This window comes from Spodoptera frugiperda, chromosome 14 (assembly GCF_023101765.2).
Source record: "Spodoptera frugiperda isolate SF20-4 chromosome 14, AGI-APGP_CSIRO_Sfru_2.0, whole genome shotgun sequence".
NCBI classification, from domain to species: Eukaryota; Metazoa; Arthropoda; class Insecta; order Lepidoptera; family Noctuidae; genus Spodoptera; species Spodoptera frugiperda.
Window position 1 is genome coordinate 4,593,765 of NC_064225.1, and position 18,418 is coordinate 4,612,182.

The 18,418-nt window shown below is 33.8% G+C and overlaps 5 non-coding genes across 5 annotated transcripts; 2 read left to right on the forward strand and 3 right to left on the reverse strand.

Moving 5' to 3' along the window:
* Positions 1-5,526: 5,526 nt before the first annotated feature.
* Trnam-cau (transfer RNA methionine (anticodon CAU)) lies at positions 5,527-5,599 on the reverse strand. The gene has a single exon. It is a non-coding gene; the product is annotated as a tRNA-Met (tRNA).
* Positions 5,600-9,431: 3,832 nt separating this feature from the next.
* Trnak-cuu (transfer RNA lysine (anticodon CUU)) lies at positions 9,432-9,504 on the reverse strand. The gene has a single exon. It is a non-coding gene; the product is annotated as a tRNA-Lys (tRNA).
* A 513-nt stretch (positions 9,505-10,017) lies between these two features.
* On the reverse strand, positions 10,018-10,090 carry Trnak-cuu (transfer RNA lysine (anticodon CUU)). Its single transcript has one exon. It is a non-coding gene; the product is annotated as a tRNA-Lys (tRNA).
* A 2,631-nt stretch (positions 10,091-12,721) lies between these two features.
* Trnak-cuu (transfer RNA lysine (anticodon CUU)) lies at positions 12,722-12,794 on the forward strand. Its single transcript has one exon. It is a non-coding gene; the product is annotated as a tRNA-Lys (tRNA).
* A 350-nt stretch (positions 12,795-13,144) lies between these two features.
* Trnak-cuu (transfer RNA lysine (anticodon CUU)) lies at positions 13,145-13,217 on the forward strand. The gene has a single exon. It is a non-coding gene; the product is annotated as a tRNA-Lys (tRNA).
* Positions 13,218-18,418: the final 5,201 nt, after the last annotated feature.

The window sequence follows — 18,418 nt, forward strand, 5'->3', positions numbered from 1 at the left end:
TGCTACTACTGAGACAAGAAAAAAGCTTATTTTTTTATGAGATTTTTAAACCTACTACTACCCTATAGGAAAAATTATCGCAAACAATTTACATGTATGACTATCCGTCACTGCAGAACTTAAATTCAAATACCAAACAAAAGCACAAGAAAAGAACAAACTGACTGTAATACTTATAGTAAGAAGTTCATGTTGCCTCACAATGATATTATGGGTCACAGAGTAATCTTATCTCAGTGCTATGAAGTTCCCTACTGGTGACCTACTTTAGATTGTACAAAGAGATTTTTTTACTGATAATATTTTAATGTTGCTAGGTACCATTTTAAGTGAATGAGGTCTACCGAGACTTGCTTAAGGAACTTTTGTTAATAGGGTAGATGACTAATTTTAATTCTAATGTCCGTCTTGTAGATTATTATTAAAACATGAGACACGTGTTTTTTTATTTTCTTACGGAAACTAATACTTTCGAAGATATATCGATTTGAAATATCGCGTGACGCCACTTCTAGGTACGTTTTATACGTAGAAATTACATATTTGCTCCCACTCTTAAACTTTGATTCGTTTTATCTAAGTATTGTTATCTTATATTAAATAGGTACTGTACAAAATTAAACTAAGATTAGGTAAATCATATGCAAATAAAACTAAAAGTGGCATATCTAAAAATCACTTAAGTCTTCAAAATCTTATTTATAAGTCGTAAACTTTAGAAAAAGAAATTTCTAGGTCACGCGACGACCTTAATGTCCTAAAGAGATCTAAAGTAAGGAGTTTTGTTTATTCATCAAGAAGAAGTTGAATGTCAAAACTTAAAAACTTAGGCCTTTCAAAGTTACTCCTTTTAACTGGAACATAATGAATGAGCCATTATCAACTCTGTGATAAATTATTTTCCTTGGTCTTGTATATAGGGTGACTGGTAATTAGTGAACGATATTTAAACACGTAATTGTACTTATGATTACAAACAACTTTCCCAAAGAAACTTTCTTTGTATACTCATTAGTTTTATTTTTATCACAATAAAGGTAAGCGTCCACAGGCCCGCATCGTATGCATTCCCTATGACGTCATCAGTACGCATCGCATATAGGCATTGCTGATGATGCGATGCGTACGATGTGGATCAGTGGACGCAGTTGTATGAGTTTCTATACAAGACAAACAAAAATCCGTTGTGTGCGATGCGTACGATGCGGACCTGTGGACGCGTACCCTAACAAAACAACAAAATATCGCGCGCGCATATGCTTTCGCATGATCAGCTGTTAGCAGCGAGACGTCCGCGCCCGCGTTATCGGAAGACTAGTAACTAGGTAGACTTTTTTTTACATACATACATCCACACAATCTTTCACATGTATAATTTTAGTAGGATCGTCTAGGTTAAATATATGTTTAAAGAAAGTACATATTATAATTATTATTAGACATAAAATAAATTGTCTTAAACTGAATAATATCTTACGGAATTAATTTCTTTAATGAGAGTCGTCGTTTCTCCTCTCATGAATATGCAAACAATTTTGTTAGGCTTCGTTCGTTTAGAGCCTATGTCCCTACAGCTATTTAATTTTGTATATAAATGAGTAAATGGTTTTATGTGTTTGGAAGTCTTTTATATAGTTATTTGTGTTTTGAACAAACTGGAGTTATTTTTGGATGTACTTTATTTGTCTAGGTTGTTTAATATTTTGTCTCTATATCCACTTTTAAGCACAAAGTGGGGAGTTCGACACTCGGATAGAAGGACCAATCGGTTCCGCTGGTTCGTATCCTCACTCCGGCGGTGCCGGTCTACCTTCCCATCGGGTTCAGAGAGTGAAGGAACAGAGTGCACCTGTGTTTACATTCACACTTGTGCACTATAGCATCTCCTACCACGATCGAAATCTATCAGGACATCTAAACATATAATAACATATAATCAATGTAATAAACTGCTCGTTAAGAATCCCATTCTGGCCGCTTTCAATCGCGTTTGTCAGCTTATACTAACAAAAGAATAAAAATACATAACGTTAAGCAATTTGAAAATGACATTATAAAGGCAACTAGATAAGTGATTCATAGCAAAAAAAAAAATATAATAATTTACTAGGTACTTATTTAATGGAATTTTAAAAATATAATGATGCATTAGATAATACCTCAAAAGCCTAGGTATATAATTACTAAGTAATAAATCTTTATACACTCAGGAATAAATTAAATTGTCGAATGTAACAGCTGTAGCCCCGGTGTAAAGGACAGCTGATATAAGCCAATCCATCATCACGTTAAATTATAGTTTAATCAGTCCAAATTATTAGCATCAAGGCCGTTGGTCCTTTGAGTCGTTGTAAAATTTACTTTATACCAAAAGAGGTAAAGGTGAAAATCGATTGTAGCTTGCTTGAGGAAGTAGGTATGCCTATAGGATATTTTTTTTAGGTTATCAGGTGGGGCAGATGTGTTCTGATTTCTCAGTTTCAAATTAATCTAGACTGCCTGTAATATTTATTTGTATATTTGGTAGAAAACGTCAAGTCAAAAAGAATGTTGCTAACTCTTTGCATTCCTTGAATACCTTTGCAAATCTTGAAGTGTAGGAGTGCCATGCTTCGGCACGAATGGGCCAGCTCGACCGGAGTGATGAGAAAACCGACGTGAAACAACGTTTGTGTTGTGTTTCATTGTGTAAGTGAGGTTACCGGAGGCCCAATTACTCCCCTTCCCAATCTTTCTAATCCCCGATTCCCCAACAATCCTTAAATTCCTACCTAACCCCAAATGGCAGGCAACGTACTTGTAATAACGTGATACATAATATATACTTATAACTCTGGTGTTTCAGGTGTCCATAGGCGGCGACAATTGCTTAACATCAGGTGATCCGTCCGCTCATTTACCATATTTATATCATACAGAAGAGAACACACAATCTAAATATTGAAAGCTGTAACCGACATAACGCTAATAATCAAATATGTTATGCGAATGAAACCAAAAAAACAATTCCCTTATAACCCTTTACCCCTGACATACAGCATTATACTTTTGAAACAGAACGTGCTAAGATAAATTGTTCTATCCACGATGTTTGTAAGAACAGGAGGGGAATTCCATTAAAATGTCTCTGCCACTATTCCCTGTTATCTTTTTCTATTTGCACAACCAGTGATGTGTTTGTTTCGATATTTGCTTATCGATATTCGGTTATCGATGTGTCAAGGTTATAAAACTTTGCAAGGTTAAACAGTTTGGTTTTGATGATATCATTTATTTTGTTATCCGAATGCAAGTGATTGTAAACATGCATAAGACTATTTTTAAAGAAACTACTAAACTATTTTAAAAAAAATATGGTAAATGTTATATTTATTTTTTTATATGAGTCACCTTTAATAAAAGCTTCTTAGTTAAATAATTTTATTACTGACTTAATTAATAATTTTACAACACAATAGAAGATATCCCATTATCCTGGCCTTGTATTGCTGTCACCAGTGATAGTGAATCTATACTAATATTATGTATACTATATATAATATTATAAAGCTGAAGAGTTTGTTTGTTTGTTTGAACGCGCTAATCTCCGGAACTACTGGTCCGATTTGAATTATTCTTTTTGTGTTGGGCAGTGCATTTATCGAGGAAGGCTATAGGCTATAAAACATCACGCTATGACCAATAGGAGCCAAGCAGAGCGGGTGAAACCGTGTGGAAGTAGCTTGTATTCAATAAACAACACAAACCAAATACACATCGATAACACCCAACACAACACTATGAAACTTGTTTGAGACAAGTTAAAGTTGTCTTAAACTTTGCCCGATATCTTGCAGCACATTGAAAGGTGTTTCTTAGATGCTTTTTAAAGTATCTACAAAAACTTTGGTAGTCGACTTTATTTTACTGGACTTTGCAGTATAGAAAGAAAAGGACATTTGATATTTATGCTGGTACGGAAGGCCCTCAAATTGAAGTCGACTGAAGTTGGCGGTTCCTTCTAAGTTCATTTCGAGTTTCGTTCTGTGTTTTGAAATATAAAATGTTTGGCCAGTGGTTTCCTATAAAAATAATTGTATGGGTTTCGTATTATTTTAGTGTTACGTAATTGCAATAGACTGTTTAGGATTTAATGTAGATCTAATTGGATAGTTTCCTCAGTCAAAAATAAATTATTTCGACTTTTCAATACAATAAAATATTCAAATCAAATCACACTTAAATTTTTTATCAACCCAACAACCCTTAAATTACTGCACTACAATTACGCCACTGGTGTTTTGGATGTCCACGGGCAACGGCGATTGCTTACCAGCTTATACAGTAAATCATTAAAGATCACCTTTATTTTAGTCATTTCAGACGTTGTTTATCGTTCATTTGAATCTCTTATTCGCAGACAAAAACACTCTCAATAACAAAAAAAGCCCCAAATCCTCATAAACTACACAAACGCCACCTATATCTAAAGGTATCGAATCGGTCCACAATCATCCAATGTAAATACTCCCAACCACTACTTAGCCTTAAAGCCAAACCGCAGTGAATTCACAGAATCTAAAGCATTACCCCTTAACCCTTTAATCACTGCGAGAATATTTATACTAACGGAGTGGTCGACTAATTTCGAAAATTAATCCCGGTACGTTTAATCCCGTTATAAAGATATTACGTTTCTTATTTTAATTTAATATCCTTGGTTTCTTTGGGAGTGCATTTCCAACGTAGTTATTAAACGGGTTAAGATTTTATGAAAGGTCTTTTGCTTATAATGAGATGAGTCTCGTGATTAAGATGCCCGTTTTATTTTAATGCGGTCTCTGAATATTGGTCGGTTTATGAATGTTGCTTTAGATTAAATTTTCTCTTTGGAACAAAGTGAGATAGTGTTTAGTTTGTTTTAATAGAAGTAATCAGAGTTGCTGGATTGTTCTATATAATGTTTACGGCTGACAATGCTAGCTTTTGTTTTGATAAATAGTTTTTGAGAATGAACTGTTGTGTCAATGAGATTGATTTTAGGGTGAAACCACTAAAATTAAAGATCTGTACCTCTATAATGAGTTTGAAGCAATAGTATTTATCGATAGTCGCTAGCGACGACGTAAATTTTTTGTATGGCAAATAGTTCTACAGTTGACCGGTAGAGGCGTTGTAAAATTTGACATACAAAAATTTATGTCGTCGCTAGCGACTATCGACAAATACTATTGCTTCAAACTCATGGTAGAGGTATTGGACTAAGATTTATGGCTTTTTAAAATGTTTCAAAATAGTATTCCTATTCTTGTTTGCTAGATGTCTGAAAAGTGCAAAAAGTTTCTGAATGCAAGGACCAATTTGGTCCTTAGATACTGTCACTAATTGTCAAGTAATTTTTAATTGCATGATTATAATCAGACAATTTTAGTTTATAAATTATATAAAAAAAACTGCGGTAATGTTTTATACTTCAAACATTAGTTTTGATTTCTTTTTGAGTAAGATCAATTCTGATACATAAAATTTAATATTTACAAAAAGATATGCCCCGGGTGAGGATCGAACTCACGACCTTAAGATTATGAGACTTACGCGCTGCCTACTGCGCCACCGAGGCTTGTGAATCATGCGCAAAATAAGAGATCCCTAAAATATGACCACAATTTCAAAAATCTAATAGATTAAAGGAACCAAAAGCCTTTTTGGTACGTGGTTGTAGCATAATTATTTATAATAGTTATTCTTTGTTTCATAATGTTTGATTGTCTGTCTCGTATATGCTGAACTGGCCCCATTTCGTCGCTGACTTACGTATCAAATCTTTGTATGAACTGTAGATACATGTAACTTGGTTTTAGAGTATGAAATAAATGGTTCTTTTCTCTCAATTTTTTTAAGTCGATTTTTATAAGCCTTTTTTTCTTACTTTGATACCGTATAAACCATGATAACATGATACACATAGTAAATTCATACCCTATGCACCACGTATGAAACTACAATTGTATCACCATCTAGCTTTGAGCTGAAATGTGCCATGATTAAGTAACAAAGGGAGAACAATTAATCAATTATGTTCTTTTCTCAATATTTAAAAAAATATATGTAATAGAGACTAGCTCAGAGACTTTACTTACCTTTTACCTTTGTAATAAACCTAGAGATTTTAATTACCCATATCCCGTATTTATGACAATAGGCTCATCACCAATTACATGGGACTCACAACATCATCATAATAATATATGTTAACTGAGACCTCCCTATTATTTTTAAGGATTTTAAATCACAAATCACCCTCTGTAAACTCCATACTCCAACCACTTCAACACCATGAATTACAGTCAAGACGTGAATGCATTACACACCGAAGCTGTACCTGTCATCTACCCACATAACTCATGGAGATACTACGAGAAATTATACCGGACCATGTCATATTAAATGGTCTGTATGTCCTATTAAAAACGTAGAATTCAACAATAAAGTCTGAAAATGACTATTTGTGGTGATGTATGAGTATTTTATGGGTATATCGAATAATATATGTGATGGTTTATTTTTATGATGTGATTTATTGCTATGCCTTTAACTGCTCGTACTCAGATTATTGAATAATTATTGAAAAATAATTATTGAATAATTCTCTACTCTTTTTTTTTTGAAGGGTGGAAAATCATCCAATGATTACTCCCGCCTTGGGCGAGGTGAGAGGAAGTACCAGACTCTTACTAACTAAATACCACCTCTTTGAGCCGGAGCCCCGGTAACTTATAAAATTTGATGCGTTAAGTGAGAATTTTCAAAAACTGAATAATAAGAACCAGCAACATTTATTCTTGATTTTACTTTTCTGTTTTGAAGTGAGACAAGCTACAACCTACTAAAACCACTGGTCCTGTAAGTCAGAATCTACAGTAAATACAACCATGATACACCAGCCAAAAGAAACAATAGTTTCTACTTCGCTCGGTGATGGTACTGGAGACAGAATGACTTAAGTCTAAAGGCACAAAAGAGACTACACAACTGGGAGGAGCTCAATCGTCAAGCACCTCGGAACTATTTTTTCCATATTCAATTGAGGACGGGAATGGAAACCAACCAAATACATAGACCATTTTATATGACTTACGATTCCTATCAAAGTGTGCTCAGATGAACATGTTATTTGTGTTCACATTATTTTCTTTTTATGTTATTTGTACCGAAAGAAAACACGTTGTTGAGTCAGGTTTGATTATTTTCTTTATTTTCGAGTACATTATAACTTTCGTAATACATACTACGTAAGTTAATTATTATGTTTTCGGCTTACTCGAATAATTATTTGACGGGGAAATCGACTAGTTTCAAGTTATGTTGTTGGCTCATATTCATGACCATCCACAACACACGAATCACATACACACTAGTCGTGTTCTTTGTCAAGTAATTGCGTGAGTAGGCCGAAAATTTATATTTTTTTCTTTATAATCTATTCTTTGGTATGAATATTTTAATACTTTTACTTGTGTCATTTTGATTATGTGATTAAAATACTGCATGTTTTCTTATTGAAAAAAGGTTACACATTACACGTTGGAATGGAAATCGCGACAACGCGTACTAATATATAGTGTAATTATAATAAATATTCATAGTATACTATTGTTACGACATGCCTACTTTATATACGATATTTTCTCTAAATATACCTCCTCAATAACCATATAAGTACTTATTACTATACATGTGTATGTATTTATTTTCTTACAAAACCTTACTAACTCTTCGAGCGAAAATTTTACCAAAGTTAAACAAACTTTGGGGAACTTGCATTCATTATTGTCGAAAAAGCATATCTAAGATGGTGCGCACACAAGATAAGGGGTAGTGTGCACTAACGACTCTTGAAGTTTGGCCCGTAATTTGCCGCAAAATGGAATGGTCCTTTTGAACCGCGGACGTTAGGACCACATATTAAAGGACCAAAAAGATTTTGAGTATCTTGAGATTAAAAATCTTCTTGTTTATTGTGAAGCATCAATTGTCAAGTTAATAAATTCTGCCAAAGCTTTGCAAATATACCATGGTTACTGTGATCAATAAAATAAAAGCCTTTTTGTTAAGTGGTATACCTCGGTATCTCTGTGTAAATATTCGTTTCGATTTGTTCAGTAGTTTTTTTTTTATGTAAGAGATTGAAAAAGCAACTATATAATTTTATTTACTCTAATACATTACTTGAAGTATACTTTTATAGATAAGTAAGTATATTTGAAGGAGTTTTAGAAATATTCAGAAGCAATTTGAACTAAAATTCGTGAAGAAAATTCCGTTGCCAAGTATTTGTAGCTAAAAATAATATAGTAATAAAGAGTCTATATTAAAATGGTAAATAGGTTACGGGCGAAAATATTACGAGCTATTTGAAAAAAAAAGTAAAATGATATTACATTTTTACTAAAGTATTTTTAAATGGCACAAAGTTATATTCTTACAAAAAACCTATTTGATTTAATATTATTTTAGAATATTTATAGTAGTACTCGGCTTTCTCCGATGATATAATTTAAACCGAATATTTTTATAATATTAATGTGTCTTTAATCACCACCATGATCAGTCTGTCACTAACTCAGTGTTGGACAAAGACATCCTATAATATATGAACAGCAAAAGTACTTAAACACCACGCATGGTCCAGACCAATAGGCGATTTCGGAAACCTCGGAAAGCGTCCAAAGCCGTTAGTTCTGTCTGTCTTCTCTCTGTTCGTGTCGGTCTGCCGTTCCATTGGGTTATGAGAGTGAGTAAACTGTGAGTACACCTGTGTTTGCGCACACACTTGTGCACTAGAATATCTTCTGCGTAGTGGGTGTCTCGTTAGACAGACTGGCCACCATGATCGGAATCCACCAGGAGATTTATTTACTAGTGATGTCTATAAAAACTCGTTACTTCATCATCATCAGCCTAAAAGTGGCCACTCCTGACCAAAGCCTCTTCTCACTTCTTCTGGTGACTCACTAGTCTAAAAAATTTATAAGTTGAATAAAATCTTATATGTTGATAATATCATTCAAATAAATACTTAACTTCTTAAAAATAAAACAACAAATGATTGATTCACACGGACACAAGAAGAACAAACCAATTCAGCCAAATGTTTATATAATAATAGTGCTTATACATATTACGCTATTTTGTAAAACTTTCATGGACGTTTCCGGATTGTTGATTACATACTTGTTTTGTTTTTGTTAGTAAAAGTATTTTATCAAACATCATTAAAGCATTAACTGCCAAAAGAACACTATTGAAGGCAAATCTTCCGCTAAGCGTCGGTCACCAGTAACCGACGGGGCGGTTAATGTGTTAACAATAATTTGTAATTTTTTTAAAAAAATTGACAAGAAAAAAAAAAAATTAAGTAACAATATTAGTAAAAATATACAAAAAGAATGCGCCCAACGTGGGGCTCGAACCCACGACCCTGAGATTAAGAGTCTCATGCTCTACCGACTGAGCTAGCCGGGCATGTTTTACTTAAGTTGTAATTGTCAACCTATTGATTAAATAGCTACAAAAACACTTTTTATACATTTTTTTCTGGTATCACTGAATATATGTCTTAAACCTTCCTTGGTCTGAAGCTGCAGACTACCTAACGAGTTTACCGGGGCTCCGGCTCGAAAAGCAGGAGTAGGAACGGGGTGGATTTTAGTCAGTAAGAGACTGACACTCCCTCTCGCCTCGCCAATGGCGAGAGAAGACATTGGATGATTTTCCCCCCTCAAAAAAGACTTCCTTGGTATCTGCGTTACTTAATAATTGACTCTCAGAGAAAGGTTTAAAGGAGTAAATCTGTCTATTCAATTTTAATGTGCCATGAAGTTTAAAATAAAATTAAAATATCATCACGCTTTTTGCGTACCGAAAGGCCAACCATTTTAATTACCAGTATTTGTTCATCTTATTAAATAGGTAAAATAAGTTAATGATTTTTACATTAAAATGTACACAAAAATCATTAAAATCAGCAAAAAGAATCGCCCAACGTGGGGCTCGAACCCACGACCCTGAGATTAAGAGTCTCATGCTCTACCGACTGAGCTAGCCGGGCATGTCTAGTACTGATGAAATTGGCAACCGCTATCGTACACCGCTGAAAACTTTCTAATAATAATAATACCGATGGACATAGAAACTATTACAAAATGAACTGTTTTTATATTCAGCCGAGAGTAAAAATAGACACAATCGTTTAACAAGAATAAAAGTGGGTCAAACCAACAAAAATAGAATAAAAAGTACAAATTGTTTGGACGAGTTCTTTTGTTAGAAATTATTGGACAATAAAGTCACGCCTGTTGTTATTTTAAAGGGTAGGCAGATTTGTTTCTCATAGACAACTTTACAGTTTTTAAATTTTTAGGGAATATATGATAATTTTATTTTTTTGACGCGTGTAAGTCGTCCAATGACATCTCTCGCCTTGGCCGAGGCGAGAGGAAGTGTCAAACTCGCTGAATAAAAACTACCCCGTTCCTACTCCCGCTTTTCACGGTAAACCCGCTAGGTAGTCCGCAGCTCCGAATCAGCCCTACTGGGATCACAATATACTTGTAGACATAATTTAGTAATCACATTAGCTAGGTGCTAATCCCTAAGTCAAAGCTTTCATTTCAGTTAAATAATAAACTGCTACTTTTGAACTTTTCCGGAGCTGGTCTAAATAAAAGACTCATCTCTCCCTTCCACCTTGGTGCTTTGAGGTTTTAGAGAGATAAAATTCCTTGCTTTCCCGTTTCTTCTGTTATCGGAAAAAGATGGTAATCGATAAATGATGTTTGTATATCGCCATATGTTTGGGTTCGTAGTTTATTATTTTAAAAGTAAATAGTAACTAAGACTACTTATTTAAATTACCAAATGTATACCACTTGTGTACACAAATCTGAACCTAATGAAGGTGAAATAATTCAATACCTAATTTTGTTATGATTAATCAACTATTACATTTTATGGATTTTATATTTTTGCTCCACATATTTTTGAGCATTGTCCTTTATAAAGTCTATTTATGTTTAATAATTGTTCTTTATAATTACACGTGCCCATATTTACTGATTATCCTCTGACTGGTAGAGAATTCCATATGGCATTCATGTCTTAAGTACCATCACCTAACTTGTTTTGCTATACATTCAAGCTTAAATAAATACATACATATTTTGTTTTTCTAATCCACCAAATGATAGTGCGCCCGTCAATTAAACAAAAAGGTATTGTATTTTAAAACAACTTCATATCACTCAGCGTTCCTTTACAAAATGTAGCCTACACATGTTTTGACTAACCTAAATTAGAGCGAAATTATGAACTAGGCAACACGAGGCAATTAATCTAAGCCTTTGTTGGAGGCAGGTAATTTCATAACAGAGTAAAACTATTATATGTTTCTCTGGAGGCAAATCTAGTTTTTACACACGTTTACGTAGACTGAAAATAGGCAAAAATAATTTAGTTTCATCTGTTGAACAGTTGTAAAGGTCAACATGATAGTCAATTTATTCAATAGAAAAGTTCGCCAAGTAGTCTTTTTCTGCAAATTTGTAAATCTTTCTTTAATCTTTTTTTCTGAGAAATTCCACCCGGGTCTTTTCAAGGTCAGAGTGAATAAGTACTTTCTAAGTCTGTGTGCTCCATCTTCGGCCACATCTTCGCTTCGCCGTCCTAGCAGTAAGCGGGTTGTTGGCCAAAGGCAGTATTATCAACGTTTAAAAAAAATGTCTCTAAATAATCTGTTAAGTAAACAACTTCCACTTTGTACCACACGTATCTGCTACTTTTTTAGTTAGATATTTGGATGATACCCACAAAACGGGAACAGTAAAAAAATAGGTAACTTCTTTTTGAATCGTAGAGGAGCTGACGGTATCTTTGACTGTAGTAGGGACTAATGAACAATAGATACAAATAATAGACTGTAGACTGGTACCTGAGAAGTTGGATTTTTCTATTATATTAGGGTAGAGCTTCGCTTTATTCTCCATGTAGATATAACAATGACTTCATTGTTACACTTTCCAATTACACAGTTATAAAAAACATAACCAATAAAAGTACCTTCACAGTAAAAATAAAATATAAAATTTTAATTAAACAACTCAATTAAAATGCTCATTAAATAAAATTTTAACGTAACAACACTTATTTTCTTGTGGTCCTTGGTTCCGCGTGCATACGTTTTTCCTCGTTAAAATTTAAGCTGGTAGCATTTTGCATGTCGACCGCGTACATTTTGCAACCGTAAATTTTCGTACCGCAGAACGCAGGTGACTCAGTTGTTTGTACGATATCTCAATGTCTTTGGACCAGCGAGTGGTTAAAATTTGACAGCATGTAAGTGTAGTTTATGAGGCAGCTCTGTGTGTGTTAATGTGGAATTGTATGGCTTTGTTTATAGTAATTGTGTTTGTAATTAATATAACCAGATGAAAAAAGGATAGTTTTACATGAAAAAATATTGATTATATTACAAAAGCGAGCCTTTAGCTATCTTCAAAACAGCAGAAAATCGGAATGCCTGAGAACCTGAGGTTTTCTCTTTAAATGTTGCTATAAATCTTTATATGTAATTCCAACAGTTGAAAATGGTTGATCTATTATGTCAATTGGTATTATTATTACTAGAAAGTAAAGTTTTCAGCGGTGTACGATAGTGGTTGGCAATTTCATCAGTACTAGACATGCCCGGCTAGCTCAGTCGGTAGAGCATGAGACTCTTAATCTCAGGGTCGTGGGTTCGAGCCCCACGTTGGGCGCATTCTTTTTGCAATTTTGCTAATAATTCTAAGCATTTTGATCTAAAACAACCTTATATTTTGCGTATTTTAATTTATATGCGAACAAACTAAAACTAAGTATAAGTAGTGCTATATTGTATAATAGCTAGTCTTTTGGTATACTACAAACTACAAAGCGTTGTAATTCTTTATTTTATTCACATTGCACTACACATTACAACTGAATGTGTAGACTTACTGCCGCAAACAATGTTTTAACAGATTTCATTGTTACTAGTATAATAAAAATACAAGAATAAGTTACCAAATAGGTTTACAGTTGTAGCTATTGCATCAATAGGTGGACAATTACAACAATGTTAGGACATGCCCGGCTAGCTCAGTCGGTAGAGCATGAGACTCTTAATCTCAGGGTCGTGGGTTCGAGCCCCACGTTGGGCGGATCTTTTTGCTGTTACTAGTCCACTAAGTTTTAATAGTTTATCATTTGTTGAATTTCGAATCGGGCAAGATAATCATAATATGATTATGAATGTGAAAAAATATATATATAAAAAAGTTAATATAAATTTATGTTTTTTTTTCGTATAATAATAATAATAATTTTCATGCCAGTTGATGATATTTCCAACATTTATTTTCATATTTTAACCAATTCATGCTGATCTTGTCAGCTTATGACATTTACACAATTTATTTTTGAGATTTAACAAATTCAATCTTTATTGGTCCTTCGGTACGAAATCCTCCATAACCGTGTCAGTCATTCCCACTGAGTTACATATCATAAAACGTATGTTTTAATGCGCATCGTCACATTGGATTTACGCTCCAAATTAAATATGGCGCACGAGCTTCGTAATTAAACGTCTATTTCTGGCCGTTTTTGTTGTAATTCATTGTCGTGAACTTTCTCTCATTTCGTATTTCTGTTTGGTGAAATTTTATTCATTAGACATGACGTAATTTTTGAGGGTTTTACATATTATCCCGTCACTTTAAAAGGTTTTGTTCATATAAGTGGGCGAGAAGCGGAGATTTCTGGTATATGTATTACATATCCTGTCGTTTTCAAAAGGTTCTTTAATGTATATGGGTATGAACGGGGTAGATTTCCTTTTTTTTTTAAACAATTAAGACGTTGATGGTTCTTCGCGAATGTCCTAACGTTTTAATTTTGAGTGGGAATTAATTACTCAGGATGACTTGGGAACAACATATGGAAATTTATTCCCTCTTTCATTTTTCTAGATCGACAGATAAACAAGCATATATTTGAAAGAGCAAAGATAAACAAGCAAAAGTATTTTTAAGAGAATATGCAATTTGTATACAATAAGAATGCAACCAATGAGCCGCAACAAAATACAATATACCGTACACATAAAAACACTATCAATAACTGATCAAAGGCGATCGTGAACAGACAAAATGTAAACTTTTTGGCAACGTCAGATAGTTAAAAAAGTAATGAGTTAAGGAAAGTTCATAACTGTATGCAGTTTTATTGTTGAAAAATAGAGCCATTGTTACAATGATCGAGTTGTAATTATTTCAAAAGAACTGAATTTGTGTTTGTATTCAGACGAAGGACTTTTAATCTTATGCGAAAATTTTTCGCATTTATAGGATAGGATGTATGCATGTATGTTACTCATTGACGAAAAATGGTAAAATTTCTGATGTATGTATTTGGATGGAGATTCTAATAGAGATACCACATATTTATATTCTGGAATAACACATTTTTATTCTCGGAGGCTGCTAGCTAATTCCTCTATAAATATTGCATTTATTTTTCTATCATGACAATAAGCTGAAATGTGTAAAAGATTTAGTTTTTTGCGTGAGGAAAAGCTACATCTACTAACTGCATGTAAGTACAAAATAGGTAAATAATTTTAATCTTAACAATCTATTAACAAAAAACAAGCGTTAAACAACTACACGCTTAGAAACACATTTTAAGACAAAACTCTTCCACGTATGCTAATATTATCTCCTGCACATCTCTCCCGAGCTTAAGCCAAGCAATCTTAAACTTTATGTTCTACCACTTAAAACTAATTATTCATACTATTAAAATTATTAAGTGCATACATTTAAACTAGTTAATTAACATCACATAAATTTACTCCTGGAGTATTTCCACGCTCAACTTGTGATTTACAACTTACACATTACTCGTTACATGTAACTTTGATCTTTAAATCATTTGAGGTAAGAGTTATCTTTCTTTGCTTATATTTTGAGAGATAGTACGTTTTCAGGTTTGATGAAGAAAATGTTTGATTGTTACCTAAGTAGCAGTAATTAGTACTATTAGATATCGTAATATGTGCGAAATGTATTAAAGGTTTATCACAATTATCATAATTATGATGCATACCATAATAAAATTAATTAGAACTAATACTAGAAACAATTAAAATTTAAAGGGCTTAATACGAGTTTCTTTTACGTTTATCGAGATCAAAACGAGAGCGCATTCGGCGCTCTAATTGGTTGGTTCATTCACGCCGGCCAATCAGCACTGAACGCGTTCTCGTTTGGTTTTCGTTCAACGTATAGCAAACTCGTACTAAAGGTACAGGTAACTCTCATGTTAACAGTTAGGTAACGCAACTAAATATTTGTTATCAGTCTTATTTCCCATAATAACCTTAGCAACAAATTGTCCGATATCGACAGATTTTTTTAAAATAGATTATTGTAATTTTGTGCCTTTACGCGCCTGAAAGAACCGTCAGACCACCACAGATCACTGATCCGCAGCTGGAGACTACCTTGCGGATTTACCGGAGCTACGGCTCAAAAACCAGGAGTAAGAACAGGGTGGTTTTTAATCAGTAAGAGTCTGACACTCCCTCTCGCCTCTCCTAAAGCAGGAGAAGTCATTGGATGAAAAAAAAGAGGAATAACCTTTATTCCCAAAAGTATATAATCAACAGGGAACATTCCACGCTCATCAATTTATTCTAAACATAATTTTAAAACAACCACCAACAACACACTTGAAACAACTTGAAAGCCTCAAAAACTCAATATTAATTCCCAACGTATAAGAAAACAGTTGATCGGACATTTTTCATAGTGAATTTGAAAACTCAATAAATCAGTTCACTGCCCACCTGTCGTGGGACCTTTATTAAAAAAGTTAGGCGACAGTACGAGGCAATTTAATTTAAAAAAATTTGACCCAACGGAAGGAAGAGCTGTCCGTATATTAATTCGTATTGAAACCGAAATTATTCCATCCGATGGATTTTCTCAGAGAATCGAATATTATTCTCTCGATAGTTTTCATTCTAATTGGATTAAAGTCGGATGTGGACGGATATCGGTTTCCTTCGCTTTTTAAATTAGGGAAATGTTTTACGTTTCGTTCGCTAAATTAAAATTGTTGATGCATCTGGGGGCACGGTAGTGCCCCGCCAAGTCGAGCAAAAATAACGCATGGAAACACAAGTATACCTACTTTTATTGACATTTCTCGTATTGTATTGTTTAGTCTATTTCATGATTACGAATTACGACGGTCTATTACATGATAACCTGCGATGGCCAAGTCGATTTATTTTATTTAAAACGTAAAATAAATGTAATATTGACACGATAACAATTTACATAATAACTTCTGACAGAAGTCCCTTAAATAGGGACTAAATAAAATAACCGACTTGGTATTATATGGATCTTACAACTTTTTACGGTAGGAAAACTGAGGTGCGAGACTTGGGCTTTTTTACAAGATGTTTTTGATGGTATAAAGTTTAAAGGAATACTAGAAGAGAATAACGATACGACGTCACAGGACATTTGTTTTATTTACTGCGTCACTTTCATTTAGCGCTACTGGATCTCATTGGTTTTTATGAGTTGGTGGTGTTATGCGATAAATAACCTTAAAGTCTTGTCATAATAAGGTTGAATTCTCATTTATATCTTCTTGTACCTTGAGTAAATTCTAATGATTATTATTGAAAACTAAATCTTAAATGTTTACTATTAAGCTATATTTTCATTAATCACATAAAACACCTCTTTCAATAATACATAAGCAACGTCACGATTTTTATCCCCGATGGGTTAGGCAGAGATGCACTTCGATGCACGTAAAGCCGCTTTACAATGTACACCCACTTTTGACTATTTGTGTTATAAGTCCCATGTAATAAGGCGTAAGCCTATTGCCATTTACTGGGCACAATTTCAGTCTCAGTGCTACGACTGAGAAATTTACGAAACTGAAAGAAGCCCAGTAATAGTTTGCCTGAGCCGGGAATAGACCCTTTGTCCAGGGGTTCGCACTCAATAAATACATTGGCAAATATTCTTGCTCTAAGAAAATCCATCGAACATTATACGAAGTTAGCAATATCTCCATCTTTACCCCGTCTTACAAGACCCATCCATTTCCAAACCGATCCACTGGCCCTTCGCACCCATTACTCACAATTTCCGTTCAAATTATTAGTATGAAACTTCACAGACAACCCTTGGAAGTTACACATCTACATAGCACACTAATTAAGTCAAACAAACGACGCCCAGAGGACTTGGAACTCATCGATATAATTGTACGATAAGCTTGGCTTGTTTATACATATTATGTACCTGTCTTTACCGTAAACTTGTATGTATAATAGTACAGTTTTCGAATAACTGACGTGCAGTAATGAGGTGATGGATGTGGTCTATTAATATACAGTATGGGGCAAAATCTTATGACTTAATTTAAACCATATATTTGTTATCATCTTGACTGACAATGTATGAAAAATTAGCGAAGTAGGCCCAGAAGGTAAGCCAAAAAGTGCACACACAACATTACAGTTCTTTAGTGGTTAAGGTATATTAAGCGCATCACACGACGCAGCAATTGTCGCGCGTCGAATATGAGCCTCGAGCATGGCTTGAAACTAGTCGAGTTCCTAGTCAAACAGTTCCGTAAAGTTATAATAAAATCATAAAATTAAAATGTTAAACTATTATTATTGTACCCAACTTGTTACAACAAACATGCCATAACAAAAAGGCAAGCTCTTAATAGAAAAAAATCAAGTAAAGAAATGTTAATTAAAACTTTTATAGAAGTGGCATCCCCTAACAATCTTGTTCGGTTAGGTCCCAAAACTATCAAGTGAATATTCGGTCTGGATTTTAGTATAGTTGCTAGCAGATCATCTTACTCCAATCTGTCAGTTTTATTCATTGGATTTTCGACTTTATAGCCATATACAATAAAGCTGAAAAAGAAATTTGTCAGAAAAGTATAGGTTGATTTGCTGGCATCGGTATATGGTGATAGGTACTTAAGTACTATTTAGGCTACTAGGAGCCAATTTTCCAAAATCTGTGTATAATCGGCTTTGTAACTGATAGTTAGCAGTGTTGATAATGCATATAATTGTGTATCAAAATGTAACTACTACCGCCATCTAGTATGTTAAATGTAAATTGTAATGGCTATAGATTTATAGAACAGTGTAAGTTTACTTGTCTATGGTACAAGCGTTGTAATATTTTTTTAAATAATTAAATGCTTCACTCTGCACTGAATAGCAAAAACGTGTTTACTTTAGAGGTTATGGGCTTAAACGTTTCATAAAAGTATAGTAATAGAAGTTAGTTTTTTGATC